General features: G+C 37.4%; 1 protein-coding gene across 5 annotated transcripts in view; it reads left to right on the plus strand.

Moving 5' to 3' along the window:
• The first annotated feature begins 4267 nt into the window (after nucleotides 1-4267).
• Nucleotides 4268-20859, plus strand: part of LOC129758280 (putative mediator of RNA polymerase II transcription subunit 15) — a 253832-nt gene continuing 237240 nt past the window's right edge. Inside the window, exon 1 of one of the 5 annotated variants that reach the window (XM_055755756.1) lies at nucleotides 4268-4636. The gene's annotated coding sequence lies outside the window, so the exon portion shown is untranslated. Of the gene's footprint in view, nucleotides 4637-5390; nucleotides 5527-20859 lie in introns of those variants that run through there. The other 4 variants (XM_055755757.1, XM_055755758.1, XM_055755760.1 and 1 more) reach the window with 4 other exon arrangements.

Genomic DNA, 20859 nt, shown 5'->3' on the forward strand with positions numbered 1-20859 from the left:
AAATAAAATCTTAAAATTATTCAAAATGATTTTTAACCAAATTATTGGAATATTCATTTAAATGACAAACAGGAATACAAAATGTTCACCAAATCCTGCTAAACCGTCATATCATATCTTATTTAATTTGATGTCTGAATCTTAATTCTGAATGCAAAGGAAAAATTTTGATATGTATTCCGATTTTAAATTCTGAATGTTAATCCTAAGTCTGAACTCGGAATCTTTTTTTTTCGAAAATTAAAAAAATGATCTTAAGAATTCATATTTAGATTTCATCTACATTCATCTCATTCTAATCTGAATCTGAATCCTGGAAATGAAATCTGAATTCGAATCTGATTCCTTAATCTAAATCTGAACTATAAATCTCAATTCTTAATCTAAATCCTTTTCTATGAAACTTAATGTTAATTCTGAATGTCAGGTCTGCACAGAAATCTAAAATGGAAAGCTAATTTTTTTTTTAATGATTTATTAGTTTTGAATCCTCATTCTTAATAGTTATTCAGTTGTAGAATTCATTTCATTAAAAAATATCAATGATGTATTCTATAATGCCGCTTTAAAAAAAAACGGTTACAATTTCAATTTTTCTACTATCAGCACATGTGCTTTGTCCGGTAAAAATGAACGCTGGATGGTTTTTAAAAGCAACCCCTGTCCATATGGTGTATGAAATCAACCTCGGCAAAGTTTGATGAAAAAAATGATATCAGATCTGATTTCTGAAACTGAATTATGAATCTGGATTCTGAACCTAAATCCTGATTTGAAACTTTTCTCAAACATAATTCTGTCTCACTTAAAAAAGGTTTAAAAAGCGAGGTTGCGTATATGAGGATTTGACACTCGAGCCAATCAAACCAAAACCCAACAACAACAACAAAAAGCGAGGCTCAAAAAAAATCTTCTAATCATTTCCCTTCCATGTATTTTTTCTTTGCGGATGCGCTGTTTTGTCGACACCCGGCTCTCTGAAAGGAAAGCTGCGGTTATGATTGACTTGCCCAAAGCCGCCATTTGCTGTATTGAAAAGCAATGGAAAAGGAGAAATCAAAAAAGAGCCAGAAAATATCGGCGGGGCCGACACACCGCAAACCGGCCAAGGCACCAGAAAGGTGCAACTGAGTTTGACCATCAACATATTTCAAAGTGCTCAAGTTTGAGAGCCACATCTCTCGACGCTCACTAGTGGTGGGTTATCTCTCTGAACTCTCATGATAGATGTCGTGGAATCGATTCTCGGCTGTTTTATGAACTTTTTTTGTCAAATTTTTGATCGCCCTGTAATTAATTTAGCGATTGCTGGTTACTGCTGCCTGAGCTAATGGCTACCTTTTTTGGAGCCAACGTAAGCATGATATGTTCTATGGAATAGAATTTTTTTAAACAATTTTGTTTTTTTTTTGGTTTTGAGATACGACCTACAGGAAAAAAAATCCAATTTTTCGATACTAAATTCATCAAAATCGTGAAACCTAGTATAGGAGTTAATGTGTTAAGAACGTTTTTATGGAACATACAAATAAACGGACATCATCGTAACTCGTCGAGCTGAGTCGATTGGTACCAATAAAGTGGGGTCTTGGACCCTTAATTAATGATATCCCCAACTGACCGTTCCCTATGCCTTTCTGTAAGAAAGCCAAAAAACATACAACAACAACAACCGTTTATTTGCATGTAAACCCATACTTTCTTCAATTCCTCGACTGTCTTCACTACCTTTGGTCGTTTATGAAGGTGCTGCTTCAAAATCGACCAGTACTTGTCGATGGGGTGGAGCTTCGAACTGTTGGGAAGGTTGAACATTTTCGGCACGAAATTGACCTTGTTGTCCGCATACCACTTTAGCACGTCCTTGGAGTAGAGGCATGAGACCAACACCGGCCAGAAGTTTGTTGGGATGTTGAGAGCCTTCAGGAGAGGAAGCAGCCGCTTCTGGAGGCACTATTTCATGTACTCTTTCATATTCATCGTGTTCTGGGTTACGAAAGGTGCACTCCGCTTCCCGCACGTGCACGTGCGGAACACTGAACTAATCCTTGGCCGTGAAAAACAGGTTGCCGAGGATCTGTTTGAAGTCGGCCTTCACATACGTTTCGTCGTCCATGATGCAATGGTCAACTTTCGTTAGCATGTTGAGTTACAACTTCCTGGCACAGGTTTTGGCGAACTTGTTCTGCTTCTCGACTTTTGTACCTTGAACGTTCGAATCCCAGCCTTAGTTTTGGTCTTCTGAGGAAAACTTCGGCTTAGATGCAGCTTCATAGCCACATCCCGAACGAAGGCATTCAGGTTTCGGTTGAAGACCTCAACAACGCGACTCCTTGGAATTCGCGATTCCCAACGTTTTAACGACGGCACGATGCGAGAGTTACTTGTTCTCGTGATAAATGTGCAAGATTTTATCACGCACGAGCTGTTCTTTCGCCTCCATTTCCGCGAGTTTTGATCACAGGGCTTTGAAACTCCACCCAAAGTTTTAATTAAGTTCTACCCAAGGGTTAAAAAGTTAGAGCAATATTATAGCGTGGAAATTTCATCGTGGACACCCTTTAGATGACTTTTTAGGCCTTATTATTACTTGGCTTAATAAATATTTCATGAAATTCTGGGACGGTATTTTTGTGGAAATTAAGTTTAAGTTTTTTAAAAGCATTTTTCTCAGTGTAGAATTTAAAAAAAATCAATACTTTTTCCTAAAAATTCAATTATTTTTCCAAATCTCTCACATGAACCACATTTGTGTAGGAATTGTAAAATTCGAGCTAAAAATGTTTAGAAATAATTGGTCTCAAAGTTTTGGCTCTTTTCAAATGTTAGTCTAGATAATTTTTGGAAAAACTAAGAATGCCAAGTTGCTTTACTAGATAAGATCATTATGCCCACAAAGTTTTATTGGATTCTGAGAGAGTCGTGCCAACTTCATGTCGCTTTGGCGTAAAATCCGTCTTTCGACAGAAGAAAATTGATTCTGTATTTTTATACATTTTTTCTACTTTTTCAAAATTCAGTCGGTTTACAAATAGACTTCTTTAGTATGTATGTATGTATGTTGGTTATCCACCATGGGTGCACGGATTCACCGCAGTTTCTGCCTAAGTATGTGCTCACATGCATTCTTTAGATTATTAAATTCGATAAATCTCCAATGCAACGTGTACATTATACCCGGACCCCATCGCTTCGTATGAACTGTTATGGATGAATGTATTGGGTTGATGTAGGTTTATTTTGGAAGAACGAGTCAATCAGGTAGGCTAGTTTACTTACAGGTATTCCGGCATCCGAGTATATACCTGGCCAGCTGGCAACTGATTGAACGTTCTTATTATATAATCAATTATAAGAGGAAACACATCTTACCTGTCGGCCACTTATGGGATTCGAAACTAAAAGTTTTCTTGCCGATACCGGGAATCGAACCCAGTACGCCTGGCATACAAAAACCAGACTCGCGCCAGCCTATCCACTAGACCACATCGGCGCTTGGTTTATAAATTGACTTCTTTAGTGTCTGAAAACGAATCAGTAATGTAACTTACATATTATAGCTGTTTTCTATTGTTAAATAAGCATCCTCCTAAATGTGGCCATTATGCCTTATCTCCCCCACAAAGGGTTTAGTTAGGATTCCTTACTAACTTAGGAGTGTCAAATTTAGTCAAAATCGTTTAAAATAGAGTTTCTAACACGAATTTATTTTTAAAAACTTCATATGTCTTTCAGATAATTCCATATATGTAGATTTGATTCTCTCAACATTTTATTTTCTTTTCAGAAATTGACGGTGCGCCTCTGAAAACTGATCGCATAGCCACTGTCCAGAAGCAGCTTCCGAACTTGTTTGCTCACTTGTTCGATTCCAAGCTGCTCGAATCGACACGAGAGCCTCTGCTGAGTGACCAGTCCACTATACAGCCTATCAGCAGTCTCTCCCGCAATGAAGACCCCCGACTCGACCCCATCATCATCGATCCCCATCATCAGCAGTAGCACCGTCATCATCGAAGTCGGCTAGGTTGCTGCTTGTTGTCGACATTCGAGAGGCACGCCGGCCAGCAGCCAGCCGGTAGGCAGCCCCAAGTCGAATTTTTCGGGGAGCACGAACTCTCTTTCTCTTGAATCGGAGTCAGAAGCAGCTCAAGCAGCAGCCGCATGTTGAAAAATTCGCTCTAAAGTTGATCATCAAACAGCAACAGCAACGACAACAACAACAGAATCCACAACAAACCTTCTTTAATACGTTTCATCCGTGTTTTGAAACTTTTAGTACGAATTTTGTCGTCACCGGGTTTATCACGCGAACACACTTTTCCCCTTTGCAGCTGATTTCGAGTGCGCGTGGCGCTTGAGTGCGTTTTTGTTTTTGATCGCGCGTGCGGGCGTGTGTTGTTTTTGGTTCGGTTTTGCCGCTTGTTGTGTTCCGTTTTCGGAAGTAGGTTCCTTGCCTGGTGTTTCGTTACCGATCGTTCAAGTCTCTTTGTCGATATCCGAGCCGGCAAAGTTTTCAGTGGGTTTTCAGTGCGTAAAATTTACGACTTCCGGAAGTGATACCGCAAAAATTTGCAACCGACTTGACGACGTCCTGTATGGTGGGAGTGAACCTCTGATTTAGTTGTTGAAAATTGTAAGTTTTTCTTCGTCGCTTCTGGCAAGGTCATGCTGTGGTGGTAATTTATGGAAGCAAGTAGTTTGTCTTTAAAGTGCCAACCAGGGTCAATGTGGGAAAATAAATCAATTTAACGGCTGGGTGGATGTTTAGGCTTCGGCCACGTGTTAAGACTGCCAAACAACTCAATTGTGTTTTGCTGCTCTTCAGCTTGTTTGGCTTAAGTCATTCGAGTGCTGGTGAAACTTGTTGATGCTAGTAAAAAAAAACACAACCAGATAACAAAAAGTGCATTATCATCTGTGATGGCGGCATGTACATTTTTGATCTAGCAGCTGAACAGTTAAGTCGCAGATTGAATTCGACGCTTTGTTCGAGACCAATTTCAAGAAAAGACAGTGTTTCTTGCTCAACAATTTGCATTAATGAAGTGCTTGTGTGTGTATGTGTTCCTCAATGAAGTTCTAAGCCCTCCATTAAAGAATGAAACATAAAACAAAAAAAAAAAAACAACGAATGATGCACAACACTCGACACGACTGCGATTGTGCGACTTCGTTCGAAGGTCTAATTTGAAGTTTAGTGTCATCGGAGCACAACTACTATGTACTATTTGCAGCTCATTAAAAATAGTGGATTGAAAACGCGCTGCGATCATTACCGCCTGATTGAGGAGATTCTCAAGGAAAACGGGATTTGAATATGGGCTACACGTAACACACTCGACATGTGACATCTACTACAAAGTCGAACGACGATTCATGGAATTCCAAACCCATATCTGCCTATCATTGAGAATAAACCGCAACCGTCACTATCAGTAGAGGTAGCGCGCGTTACTTCCAGTATATTGTAAAACAGTCACCGGGAACGCTGCGAAACGTGATGCATCTTTGAAGATTGCTTAGGTAATGATGGAAGCGGTACCTACCTACTCTGGATTGCTCATCAACAACAACAATTTTAACCGGCAGGAAAAGATTAAATTTTGCATTTCAATTAGTTATACTGCTCCCAGCTGGAAGACAGATCAGCCTGTTGAATAGTTGAATAATGAGATGCAAAAGTTGTTGCTGTTCAACTGACAGGTTGAAACAATGGAAGATCATGTTTTATTTTTGATTAATACATCCTGGGATGTTAGTTTCATTTGTTGCAATCTAAATTAACTCTTTGGAACTTGATCCCATAACAACGGAAATAATTTCGAAAATGATCGGCAAATCAAACTGTTAAACCAATAAAATCGGACACCATATTTGTCCCAGTGAAAAAGTAATATTTCACTCATGTTCTTTTTTGGAAACAACATTTGAATTGGTTTGTAGTAATGTTAAACATTGCATTTTGCATCAGTCGACCTAAGATAGTTCTGGATTTATAACTTAGTGGTATGATGTAATCTTTATGGAATCTGAATTCAGATTTCATGTTTGCTTTAAGCTGCATAAAAAACAGATAAAAAAAATTGCTTCTTCCGTGCATTGAATCCGGATATAAAATCACAGCTCTAAAATCAGTTTTAGACTACTTGAGTTGATAACACAATAGAACCCCACTAATCAACAACACTCAAATGATACTCAAAGTTGACAACGTGCTGCTTGAGATAAACGACGAAGTATGCGAAGCATTCAATCAACACTTTTCAAATGACGTCAATGTTCTGTCTTTCCTACACCTGGTAACTCCAATTGAAGTTATTGTTATAATTAACTCCCTCAAATACATAAACTAGCTGTGGTCATGATAAAGTTTCAGCTTCTCTTCTAAAATATAACCGTGATGATTTTGATAGACATCAACTCAAAAATTTAGTAGGAGCATTATTTTTGGATCTAAAGAAAGTATTTGATACACTGAATCATGACATCCTGTTACACAAACTTGACTCCTATCGGATACGCCTAATGATATAAATTGCAGCTTCTAACAGGAAGGAAACAATATGTTATCTTTTATAACATGGATACTGGAGTCCCCCAAGGAAGTAATATTGGACTATTGCTGTTTCTGTCTTTCTTTCTGTCTAACTGTTCCTTAAAAACTCGGGAACTGCAAAACCGATTTGCCTCACAGGAAGGGGGCCTCCCAAATTAAGCACAAATGTTTGCATAACTCGAGAACCGATCATACAAATGGTCCTAAATTTGGCATGGTAAGGTATTTGGGTACGAGAAATATTTCTATGCTTATTTGAGACTCCTCCCTTATTCCAATAAGGGGATTAAAAAATGAGAGAGGGGCCCAATATTTACATAACTCAAAAACTAATCAAGCAAACAGTACCAAATTTGGCATGGAAGGGTATTTGGATACGAAAAATGTTTTTATGATTATTTACAACCCCTTGCTCCTTCAATGAGTTAATTGTAAATGGGGAAGGGAAGACTATATACATTTTATCATAAAAGCTTGGCATGGAATGATATTAGAGTTATTATAGAGGACGATAAATGTATCCCTGAACCATTGTTATCCCTCTCCCCTTCCAGTGGGGATACTGGATAAGAGAGGAACTCCTGTACATTAATTAACTTAACCCTAAACTATTCGACACCTAAAGAAAAGGTTACAAAATTTCAAAGCCGTTCGGCGCTAACTCTATACCAAAAATGCGCTGGAAACCCAGCAAAGATTTTTGTAGCTATATTCTTATGTTTCCAGATTTTTATCGCCGTCATAACTTTGTTATAATATTTTAATGGCATTTCGGCGAGATTAACTCTAGTAAATAATGTCCTGGAATCAAACACATCAACAAGATAAAATGAGAGAATCGTAAAAATTACCTTCAAGGACACAACAGATATCTCTTATATATAAGCATGCTTGAAAGCTCGCTCCGCTCATTTGAATCGTGCCACTAATCATGTCACTAATCATGACACAAACTATGGTCCCTTTTGGACCTCTGACACTGACCATATAGACCTCTGACTCTGGCTCTGTGGCCTCCGATGAACCTTACTTTCTCCGATGGTGGTTGGTTAGGAAAGAAGATCGAACCTTGGGCTAGATTTGTCTCAACCCTTTTGGAAAACCCGAGGCTCGAGGAAAACCGATGATGTTTTGGCGCACAACGCCAACCGTTAATGCTAGCAGCATGGCGATGCTGCTACTAAGCCTTTTCTGGTGATAGGGTGGTTCAATGAGCCTCGTTCGTTCCAGAACACTTAAGTTGATAAATAGAACATTTGACCGTTAAAATGTATAAGAAACGCCAGGAAGTGCAAAGAAATATGTGTTCATAACTACCCCATAGCACAGTGGTCCAAAATGCGAAAAACGTGATCGTTGCTTATAACTTTTTAAGGTCACATTTTAGCATATCGGTGTCTTCGGAGAAGTTTGTCAGTATAATCAGCTCTATAATAAAAAACTATTATTTTTCTGATTAATCCCCCTACAAGTGAGATAAAATTTCCAACTTCTCTGTTATAGGTTTTAGCTCTTTGATGTCTTGGACAAACTTGTTAAAAATCAAATTTTCTACAACTTTGTCTCAGATGTCAAGTTTCTAAAATAATTATTATCCGAGATATCGGCCAAATAAGAAACTTAATCTCTAAAAATCAGATTTTTGATAATAACTTTTTTCATTAAATTTTAAGTTAAATAAAATGTTCCACAAAGTTGTTTGTCTTACTAAAATACACCACATTGTTGAACATTTAGATGCAAAATAAAGTCGAAGATTTCGTCTACAAGATGCAGGTACAATCGTCAGTATCCACTTGTATCCAAGCGAGATACATCAATTTTACTTTTCCATGTTTGCATTAAAAACATATGCGCTTCTAAACCTTTGCTTCTGACATCGCGCAGGGAAAAGCTAGAAGAAAACATACGTACCTAGTAGAATGCGCTGTATGTGCTTTCATAGAAATCGTTGTTTTTAATACAAACATGGAAAAGTAAAATTTATGTATCTCGCTTGGATACAAGTGGATACTGACGATTGTATTTGGATCTTGTAGACAAAATCTTCGACTTTATTTTGCATCTAAAGCGGGCTGCCTGATGTTGCCCGGTGTTTGTGAAATAAGGCGTGGAAAAGCCCTATTTTCTGTAATCTTTTTAACATAGCTCTACAGTATCACATTTTACAAACTTGAAATGTTCAACAAAGTGGTGTATTTTAGTAAGACAAACAACTTTGTGGAACATTTTATTTAACTTAAAATTTACTAAAAAAAGTTATTATTAAAAATCTGATTTTTAGAGGTTAAGTTTCTTATTTGGCCGATATCTCGGATAGTAATTATTTTAGAAACTTGGCATCTGAGACAAATTGGAAGAAAATTTAATTTTTAACAAGTTTGTCGAGGACATCAAAGAGCTAAAACCTATAACAGAGAAGTTAGAAATTTTATCTCACTCGAATTTTTTTCGAATGTTTTTCAATATCGATTTTCTCTTATCTAGTCCCTGAAATTTAATCTAAGTTGGATTCGTTTCTCTACAAAAAAAAGTTTCGCTGACTGAATGTTTAAGTCAAGACCCATCTCTGGGTCGCAGTTTAAAAATTTAAAACAACTTTAATAATATTATTATGGTTTGAAAACTGATCGGAAACATCTTAAAACTATTGATCGGATGTCAAACTACCACTTGTGTTCATTCATCCCCCATAGAAGCGCGTATGGCAGTTGTTCGGAATAACCCCTTGTTCATTATTACCCCACTTAGCCCTATATGAAACGTATAACAAAGTTGTTCAGAAAAACACCTACATAAATGTTTGCTGGGACTGAATCTGTAAACAAAAATTTTAATGGGTTTTCTTTCCAATTCATCTGAAAATCAAAAATTCAACAAATTGAAGCTTTTAGCAAAGGTATAAATTTTGAATGCGCATATCAGGCAGGTTAAATACCGATATCAAGCAATAATAGATAATCCTAGTAAAGTTTTTACTTTTTATAATTTACACATTACTCTCTAATAACAATTTTACAACAAAAATAGAAGGGCTTAATACTATTCTGATAAAAAAATGATAACAACAAAATATTTCCATGAAATATACCCATACGGCATTCCTAAATATGTTTTATGCAAAAGAACTATTGATATTTATAATTTCGCCAAAATTTCAACCTTGACGTACACAGTAAACAAAAATTACCGAGTTCGGTAATTTTTTTACCGAAATCCTAACATGTGTAAATCGTTAAACTGTTCGGTAAAAAATAAACGAACATCGGTAAATGAAGAATCAATTTACCGATGTTCGTTTTTTTTACCGAAAAAATTACCGAACAGTTTAACGATTTACACATGTTAGGACTTCGGTAAAAAAATTACCGAACTCGGTAATTTTCGTTTACTGTATAAGCTTAACATCAGTTTCTACCACTTTCAACTATATCATATCAAAATACTGCAAGTGTAGCTGAAATATAGCTTAAAACATGAATATGCGCATTTAGCGCGCCCGATTTTGGAAATCGGCTATTTTGACTACACAGCAAAAATTAATTGCTGGAAAATTACGGCAAATATCCTGTAACAAAAAGGAGCAGGACATTTACCGTAATTTTACAGGTCAAACAAAAAATTACAGGACCTTTGTTTTACAGTGAGCATATTGATTAAAAGCTTCTTGAAAATTACAGGCCTGCAAATTTTGAGTCTTTTTTATTCGTTTAGATTCTTATTAGATCTTTTCGATAATAATAAAATTTCCACACAAACAGTTTTTGAATCTAACAGTTTATTTCATTCAATTAATTATAAATTAAATTAAAATAGGAAATTTTCATTCTGTACTTTCAGAATTATTAAACAAAATTCACTAGCACTAATTCTGTGCATCATTTAACCTGCCAATCCTATTTTTCATTTCGAATTTCTGGCAATCCCCAACCCGGAAAAGGCTACCTGTAATCCAGAATATAGACGTCAATCTTAGTCCGACGGGGTCTGTTAAGCTCTGGTGCAGCTGAGGAATGTTCTTCATCAATTCTGGAAATAAGTGAATGAAATATTACACAAAGATTTTATAACGTCTGAATTATTATTTAAAAAAAAAGTTGATGTTTCTGCTTCGTTAATTTGTTTCTAATTCTATCAGTTTCAAACAGAACGGAAGAACCAAACCCATGAATAAAAAATGTATTATTATGTAGCTTGTTTGTTTCTATGTTTTGGCTCAGACCTAAAGATCGAGAAATGAAACAGTGTGCAGCTAGTAAACTAAACAAAACGGATTTCATACTCACTTTGAAAGCTACGGCTTCGGGAAGACGATCCGAAACTGCGCCAAATTCTAAGACTGCCTCAAATACTGGCTCCTGTAAGTCGATTGCGTGGCTGTTCGGGACCGCATATTGACAGCGTAATATTTTCCCGACTGGCTGATACTACGCTGATCCCGTGAATTGTGCAAACTCATCGTCTCAGTGGCGGCCGTCGTGGCAGTTCTGGCCGTTGCTGCTGCTTAATGTGGGATGGATGAACAAAATTTTGTGAGGAAATATTAAAAAAAAAAGAATAAAACTTACTGAACTACATTAGTGCAGACATCGTAATCTGCTTCGTCCCGAAGGTAGCCGTTTAGATTTGCACCTGGACATGAACGTCGCGATCGGGATGATTGTTGCACTATCCGCCCGCAGCAACAGTGCACGGGACTGTTCTGCCACTACAGCTGATGATCGCAAAATTTGTTGTTTTTCGAATTCTCGAAAAACACCTTACCGATCGGCACGACTCACGGACACGTCCGTCGATTTTTTGACGTAGAATTACGTCTTACGGGAACATTATAGGGGTACAAATTGAAATTCGCGAACAAATCTCGCGTCACGAAAACGTTCCAATTAAAGGACATCTTTTCCGAAGAATAATTCGAATCGGTTGTGTGTTGGTACACCAATACTAATAAAGCGCAAATACAAATTGGTGCGCAAAACACCCGAGCGAAAAAACCTCGATCGTCGACCCAAACTGCACTAGATCCGAAGTTATAAAAGGGCAAAGATTGCGCCTCCACGGTTTCATTTGGTTTTGGGCATTCTCCCGTGTGGTCGGAGAGGCATTATTTCCTAGAGTAGTTGATACACTGCCGGCCAAAAGTTTGAAACAATTTTTGGATGCTATATCTAAGCAAATTTATGACACATTACATATCTTTTCTTTGTATGTATTTGGCAATAATTTTATACTAAGCTTTACAGATTCGCATAAACTCGTAAGATGACAGAGCTTTAGGTGATAAAAACTCCAGGCTTTTTCAGAGTTCAGCACAAATTTATTTTAACAAATTTCCAACAAGTAAGCTTAATAGATTAGCGATACGTTGTTTGATATCAGGGATAAAGATGATATAAAGTTGCATATTTTTGAAGACCGATAGCAAACTTTTGACCGATTCACCATACTTCGGGGTGATTCCAAACTTTTGATCGATAACTTACACTGATGGACAAAAGTTTTCGACACATGCTAACTCATCGCATCTTACTACATTAATTCAGAAAAGTTGGTGATGTGAATAGATTCTGGGAAATGTTCTCTATATAAGGGCATAAAATTTTCTATACTCAACTTTTCTTCCATAAGAAGGATAGACTATGCGAAAAGGACGAACATTTCAACAAAACACTAAAAGTGTCGAATGTTTATGTGCATCAGTCTAAGTAGCTATTTTGATAATTGAAGTACAAGGCTATTTATTGCTCAAAGTTTAACGATGTGCTTTAAAAAGTATGTATGTTTTCATGGTTTTTGGCCGGCAGTGTACTTTAAATTGATCCGGAAGAAAACCCAATGGATCAAAGCAAGCTTTTGTGCGTCGATACTCGCATGTGTTTTCAACCCTTTTTCGTTATTATGCTTTGAACTTTACCTTCATTTTGCGTGCGCTAAGATATTTTCGGAATATAAAATAAAAATTTGAGCGAATTAGATTAGTTGCTCGGCAACTTTTGAACTAAACACTTGCAAGTTCAACAAGGGCTTGGCTCTATCGCTTTTGCGATAGTGTTGCAATGCTTAGGAAGTCGGCGGTGGAGCTGGTGCTTATTTGGTTTACATGTTGCTGTGTAAAGGGGTGAGGGCTGACTTGAAACGGCACTATTGATAACAAGAAAAAATATAAAAGTCAAAATTTATCGAATGCTACATATTTGTTATAAATAATTAAATAAATTGTTGTGAAATGGAAAAAGATATGTCGTAATTCTACGCAAACTTTGTGGTTATGTCTGATATACAACCTCTTAAACTTTTTTTTCTTCTTGTGGAGGCTGCTGGAGTTTCGTCGGCACAAAACAAACAAAACCAAATAAAACAAAATTAAAAAGTTCCGCGAGATCATTTTGACGTTTCTTTTCGTACCTAACTGGGATGCCAGGCAAACTGTTTTTCTTCTGTTTAATTGAAAATTAAATGAGGACACGTAAATTTAACGAAACGTATTTTTTTTCGACCTGTAAAACTACGGCAAATGTCATGCTCCCTTTTGTTACAGGACATTTGCTGTAAAATTAAATGATCATCTGTGAACTTTCAGGCAAACTTATTTAAAATCAAATGTTTTTTGAATTACAGCCGGTTTTAAATTAAAGGACATCGTTTTCAATGACACGTAATAGTCATTATTTTTTCTGTGTACTGTAAAACTGTAAAAGATTTTAACAGAAAATTTGCTTTACCGTATAAAACACAGATGTCCGCTCATGTGCATATTTATAGTTTTTAGACTCTTATCTATTGGAACATGGTAGAAAATGAGTACTTTCCTTTATATGCGAATTTAACCCGCCTTTCCGCTATATAAAAATGGAAGCGTAAATATGTACGTACAAATGCCTATGATACTGAGTTACTATGATAGTTAGATATTTATATAATAATTTGGAACAGCGTAAAAAAACTTTTAGAAGACGATAACTGACATCGTGAAATACATTCTACAAATTGTGAATTTCAAAACGACGGTCTGTTGAATATGGTGTTAAGTTATGTTACAGTTTAGAACTGTTAAAACACTTGTATGGAAGAACTGCTCTACAAACAGTTCATGTAAATTCCAAAAACCGCTTTTAGAAAACGTATTCAGACTCTCAAATCATTATTACTATAGTTTTTCGGAAAGTACTCTTTTAACTGAACAGTAATGGTAATGATATTCAAAAGATTCAGAATAACGTTTTTCCAACGCTGTCCAGAACCGTACGTGAATATGGCGCTCCCACACACATAGATTGAAATTTATCATAATGAAAAAAAATAATTTTAACTTTGCATAATCCTTTTATTTATTCAACACTCGTTTATTCAAATTCCAAAGACATAATACTTTTTTCTTAGTTATTTATCATCATCCACACGTATCTATTTCATAAATACTTCTTTAAAAAAATAAAATTGATCGGCAGCCCAGACCATAAGTTTCCAGAACCATGTTGGCCTCTTCTTTCAGCTGATTCAGGTCGTTCATGCAATCACCACGACGCACTTTCTTCCGGATCTTGTGGCCGTCTTTCTTCAATTTGGTACATTTGTGAAAAAAAGAAATAGAAAATTACTCATGCAGTCTGAAAGGCTTTCAGAACGTTTTTGAAAGTAGAAGATTTTAAAGCTAGACTCACCAATATCACCTTTTCAATAAAACTTTGTAAAATTTGTTGTCAATTATGAGCAAATTGTCGGTGAACTGACTTCACTTTGCACATACCGAAATCCACATAGCAAGGACGATTTCTCTTTGCAGGCAATTCCCACTTCCGCTGCCTCGAAAAGATCGTTGTTTTCCCCGGAATCCAGAGGTTCAGCCAATATTTGGGCGATACAAGATCTAGTGGCTCGGATTTTAGTGCCTTTAAAAGCAAACATTTCAGCGCCCTATGGCTCTTCAAGAGAGTCTTCTTTCGTATTATTAAGATTCACGTGAATAAACGTTCAATTTTTGTCCCCTGAAATAAAACAAACGAAATTGAATATTGAAATTGTTTGATTATTGGAAAAATTGACGTAAGTCCTTCCTACCATTCATTAACCTTTTGAGAAAGCATTACTTTTTCACATGAACGTTCATGTTACGTTTTTATCGGTATCGAATTAAAGGTTTATATAATATCTACGTTAACAGCGACAATAGCTATTTATAGAGCAGTAGATGTATCGTATAGATTGTTCTAGACACAGTTTTTTTAGTATGCGGGTACTCTTACAGGGTTAATCCGATTTTCATGCAATTTTTTCATTGTTTGCGTATTCGCGCTGAGGTCCGGTCCAGCCGTCTGGCCTGGTAGTCCAGATTTCCATAAAAAAAAGCCCGGATTTTTACCGAATTTATTTATTTTTGTTTTGGAAAATCCAACAAAAATCTCTGATTAGGACGATTTTTTTTGTTTTTGCTTATTTATTTAGTTAGTTTGAATAGAATGATATCATCTTTGTGAATCTATTAGAGTTTAATCAATGTAAAAAACCAATTGTAAAAATTAGGAAACGTTATATAATTTCCACTTCTTCCTTTCATGCTTAAATGCTGAAAAACGAAACGAATTTAAGGATAAAAATAAGTTTAACTTTGTGCTGACTATTTGATTCAAAACTCAGTATCAGAAGTCAGAAACTGATATTTGATTCCATAAGTGCCGTCCATAAATGATGTTACGCGTTACGGGGGAGAGGAAGTTTCGATTTTTGTGACAATTTGTGACATGGGGGAGGGGGGGGTGGGGGAGGTTCAGCTTGAACGTGACATCACATTTTGTTACAAAAAAAGGCAAAACAATAACAAATAATTATATCCTAAACTAGCTGATCCCATACGAACTCCGTTTCGCTTTCAACTTGGAATATGTCATAAACAGATTGTATGAAAGTCAATTATCAAGCATTTTCCAGATGCACTTCCGAATTTATTGTTAAGTAATAATTGCAAAAATATTGGACGATCACTTTTTCTGTCGTCTGCTACTAAATTTGAAATCAGGAATCAATTTACCGTGCCAAAAACCCCCGTGTATAATTTTCGTCTCTATGGTTGCATTACAACGCAATTAATGCCAAAAAGTTATACCCCTTTTGGTTACCTTTTATACAATCATACAATCTTTTATATCTGAAACTGATTGCCCTTCCCTCAAAACTTCCATGTGCAAATTTTCAAAGCAATCCATTGCATAATAACGTCAATATTGCTAAAAACAGTAAAAAAAAAATTATTAATATGGACGACCCCTTTCGTCGACCCCTGGCAAAACATTTGACATCTGAAATCGATTGTCCGCCCCCGAAAACTATCGTGTGCAAATTTTCATCCCAATCCGATGTTAAATAACGACGATTTTGCAAAAATACTGAAAGGTTAATATGGACGACCCCCTTTGCCGGCCCCTTACACTGAAATTAATACCTGAAATCGGTTGCTCGTCCCTCAAAACTGTTGTGTACCAATTTTAATCTGCATCCGAAGTATAGTGACGACAATATCGCATAAACAGTGAATAGTTGATATGGACAACCCCTTTGGTAGACCCCTGTTTGTAATTTGGATGAGTGAAATCAATTGTTTGTCCCTAATAACTCCTATGTGCAAATTTTTATCCCAATCCGATGAATAATAACGTCAATATCGCTAAGATATTGAAAAGTTAATATGGACGACCCCTTTTGCCGACCTCTTACACTAAATTTGATACCTTGAATCGATTGCTCGTCCCTCAAAACTCTCGTGTACAAATTTTGATCTGAACACGATGTATAATAACGTCAATATCGCAAAAACAGCAAACAGTTAATATGAACGACCCCTTTGGCTGACCCCTTACACAAAATTTGACACCTAATATCGATTGCTCGTCTTTCAAAACATTCATGTGCAAATTTTCAACACAATCCGACGAAAAGTAATGTCAATATCGTTAAAACAATATTTGTCTTGTATGGACGACCCCCTTCAGAAGGGGTCATCCGAAAATCTAAAAACATTTTTCATTATTCCTGGTCCTAATGAGCATTCATGCCAATTTTCAGACCTCTAGCTCTTAAGACGGCTGAGTCTATAGAGGACAAACAAACAAACAAACATACAGAAATTGCTTTTTATATATATAGATTCAATAAATTTATACTAGTGTGAGTGCTCCTACTTTGGACCTAGAGCCTACTTTAGTCCTAAAACGCCGGAAATTGTCAATAATTCATTTTGCTAGCATAGTATAAAGATATTACTATGCACACAATGAACTCTTATTCTTCCTGAATCCTACCATACTGCCTTTTGCCATAAAAAGTTTTTTTTTTTTTTTTAACAATTATTTATTTGAAACGGCTCGTACCAGTAGGTTTGAAGGAGCCAAACTTGATTTGATTTTTACAATTGATTGCTTAAAACTAACAGTTTTTTAAAGGCAAAAGAAGACAGAAAGGGAAACATGAAAATAAAAAGAATTACAGGTGGAGATCGATAGCTTTTAGAAAAAGGTAGATTTCAAACATGTAATCCAAGTCTATCACAGCTAGCACATCTCTCACTGGAACATTAGGTGGTTTCCCTCGGGCCCGAAGGGAGTCAATAAGATTCGATCTGGCGACAAGGTGGGTCTCACACGACCAAACAATATGCTCAATATCATGGTAACCTTGGCCACAACTACATAAATTGCTGCCAGCAATATTTACACGATAGAGTACCGCGTCTAAGGAATAATGATTGGACATGAGACGGGAAAATATTCGAATAAAATCCCGACTCAAGTTCAATCTATTAAACCAGGGTTTAAGACTTACCTTTGGGATAATGGAATAGAGCCACCGACCCAACTCATCCTCGTCCCATTTTCGCTGCCAGTTGAGAAGAGAGTTTCTCCGAACCAAAGAGTAAAATTCGTTAAAGACGATTTCCCGTTGGTATGTGTCACCTTCCATTGCACCCACCTTTGCCAGTGAATCTGCCTTCTCATTGCCCACTATCGAACAATGTGAGGGGACCCAAACAAAGGTGATGGAAAAGCAGCGTTTTGATAAAGTACTCAAAATATCTCGTATCTTCTCAAGGAAGTACGATGAATTCTTTCCGGGCTTTATTGAACGAATAGCCTCAACAGAGCTGAGACTGTCCGTTACAATATAGTAGTGTTCAACAGGTCGTGAAGCCACGTTGTCCAGAGCCCAATGAATAGCTGCTAATTCAGCGATATACACTGAGCATGGACATTGCAGGCTATAAAAGGCACTGGATACTTGGTTGAACACTCCAAACCCGGTACACTCGTTTATTAGAGAACCATCGGTGAAGTACATTTTTTCCGCATTGACGTGTCCATACTTTGCAAAGAAAATCCCGGGAACAACAAGGGGACGATGTTGTACCGGGATTCCACGAATTTCCTGCTGCATAGACAAATCAAACTGGACAGAAGAGTTGTCGTAGTCTGGGATGAAAACACGAGTTGGAGAGTACGAAGAAGGATTCACCTCAATGGACATGAAGACATGGTATACAGACATAAATCTGGTTTGAAAATTTTGCTCAAGTAGCCTTTCAAAATTTACAATCACCAATGGGTTCATGACCTCGCACCTGATGAGGAACCGGAGTGATAATAAATTGAATCGATCTTTTAGTGGGAGTATGCCTGCCAAAACTTCAAGACTCATGTTATGCGTTGAGTGCATACAGCCCAAAGCAATGCGGAGACAACGATATTGGATACGCTCGAGTTTGATGAGATGAGTTTTGGCAGCTGACTGGAAACAGAAGCTACCATACTCCATAACTGAGAGAATAGTTGTTCGATACAATTTTAAAAGATCTTCTGGATGGGCTCCCCACCAGGTGCCAGTGATTGATCGGAGAAAATTTATTCTCTGTTGGCATTTTCCTTTCAGATACTTAATGTGGGCTCTCCAGGTGCACTTGGAATCAAACCAAACCCCAAGATACTTGAAACACCTCGATTGAGTGATCGTTCTTCCTAGGAGTTGAAGCTTAGGTTGAGCAGGTCTATGTTTCTTAGAGAAAACAACCATCTCCGTTTTTTGTGGAGAAAACTCAATCCCAAGCCCCAAAGCCCAAGTTGATAATCTGTCTAGAGTATCTTGTAAAGGTCTGTGCAGATGAGACTCAGTAGATCCTGTGACAGATACTACGCTGTCATCTGCAAGTTGTCTTAGAGTGCAGCCTTCAGAGAGACAACTGTCGATGTCACTTACGTAAAAGTTGTACAAAAGTGGACTCAAACATGAACCCTGCGGGAGGCCCATGTAAGAGGTTCTTCTAACTGCAATATCTCCGTGAGCAAAGTTCAAATGTTTCTCACAAAGCAAGCTGTATAAGATGTTGTTCAAAAGAGGAGGCAGACCCCGGGAGTGCAATTTGTCTGACAAAACCTCAATTGAGACTGCATCAAAAGCTCCCTTTATGTCTAGAAACACTGAAGCCATTTGTTCACGTTTCGCATACGCCATTTGTATCTCTGAAGACAGCAAAGTAAGACAATCATTTGTCCCTTTGCCCCTGCGAAACCCAAACTGAGTATCTGAAAGGAGACCATTTGTTTCCATCCATTTATCCAATCGGAACAAAATCATTTTCTCCATCAATTTCCGTATACAAGACAACATCGCTATTGGACGATACGAATTAAAATCGGACGCAGGTTTACCAGGCTTTTGGATGGCAATAACTCTCACTTGTCTCCAATCTTCGGGAACAATGTTCTGCTCCAAGAATTGATTGAATAAATTCAACAAGCGAAATTTAGCAGAATCCGGAAGGTTTTTCAACAAGTTGAATTTTATTTTATCAAATCCCGGAGCTGAATTGTTACAAGAGAGGAGAGCAAGTGAGAATTCTACCATCGAGAAACTGGAATCCAAATCACTTCTATTCGGAGGCACACTTCGGATGATTTTTTGCACAGGTGAAGAATCTGGACAGATTTTCCGTGCGAAATTGAAAATCCATTTATGCGAATGTTCTTCACTTTCGTTCGTGGAAGAACGATTACGCATGCTTCGCGCCACATTCCACAAAGTGCTTAAGGATGTTTCCCGCGATAAACCTCCCACAAAATTACGCCAATGCGCACGTTTTTTCCCCTTGATCAGGTTTTTGAATTGCTGCTCAAGAGAAAAATCCGCGTTGAAGTTATCCAAGGTTCCGTGTTTCCGAAAAACTTTAAAAGCGTTCGATTTGTTCACGTAAAGTTTGGTACACTGACTGTCCCACCATGGATTGGGAGGCCTTCTACGAACAGATGGATCTGGGATGGGTTTCGTTTGAGATTGAACTGCAGTATCATAAATCAAGCGAGCAAGAAAGGTATATTCCTCCAACGGAGGTAAAACTTCCGCAGAATTTATGACTGAATCAATTGCTACCGAGTACTTTTTCCAGTCGATGTGTCTTGTGAGATCATATGCCATATTTGTTGAATTTGAAGTGTTGACCCCATTGGTGATTGTAATTTTGATTGGTAAGTGATCACTACCATTGGGATCGGGGATTACCTTCCACTGGCAATCCAATGATAGTGAGTTTGAGCAGAGTGAGAGGTCAATTGCACTTGGTCTTGCAGGAGGTTTAGGTACTCGTGTTTTTTCACCCGTGTTCAAAACTGTTAAATTGAAACTGTCACAAATGCCATAAATAAGATTAGAACGTCTATCATCAATTTGTTCTCCCCAGACAGTTCCATGCGAATTGAAATCACCCAGGATCAACCTTGGCTCAGGCAAAACTGAGCAAAGGTTCTCTAGGTGACTTCGATCCACTGTAACTCTCTGAGGCCAGTATAAACTGACAACACATATGTCCCTACCTCTTATAGTTGTATGACATGCAACAGCTTCAATTCCACCTGACGAAGGAAGGTGGATTCTATAAAATGAGTGGCGCTTATTCATCCCTAAAAGCACCCCTCCATAAGAATCGTCACGGTCCAGGCGGATAATATTAAAATCGTGGAAAGAGATATCATTTTGAGAAGAAAGCCAAGTTTCGGACAAAGCAAAAATATCACAATTAGTTTCATGCAGAAGAAATTTGAACGGATCCAGTTTGGGGATTAGACTACGGCAATTCCACTGTAATACAGTGATATCTCCGACCTCTCGGGTTGAATTAGCCATCAAGAGAGACAAACACTGAAAGAAGGGGCCAAGTTTGCATCATTTGTATTAAAAATGACTTCACGATAGGTAGCATTGCAGTGACAATGCTTCTTATTGATTCAGAAACGTTGAAAAACGAAAAAATCCCATTTAAAATTTCA

Source organism: Uranotaenia lowii, chromosome 3 (genome assembly GCF_029784155.1).
Source record: "Uranotaenia lowii strain MFRU-FL chromosome 3, ASM2978415v1, whole genome shotgun sequence".
NCBI classification, from domain to species: Eukaryota; Metazoa; Arthropoda; class Insecta; order Diptera; family Culicidae; genus Uranotaenia; species Uranotaenia lowii.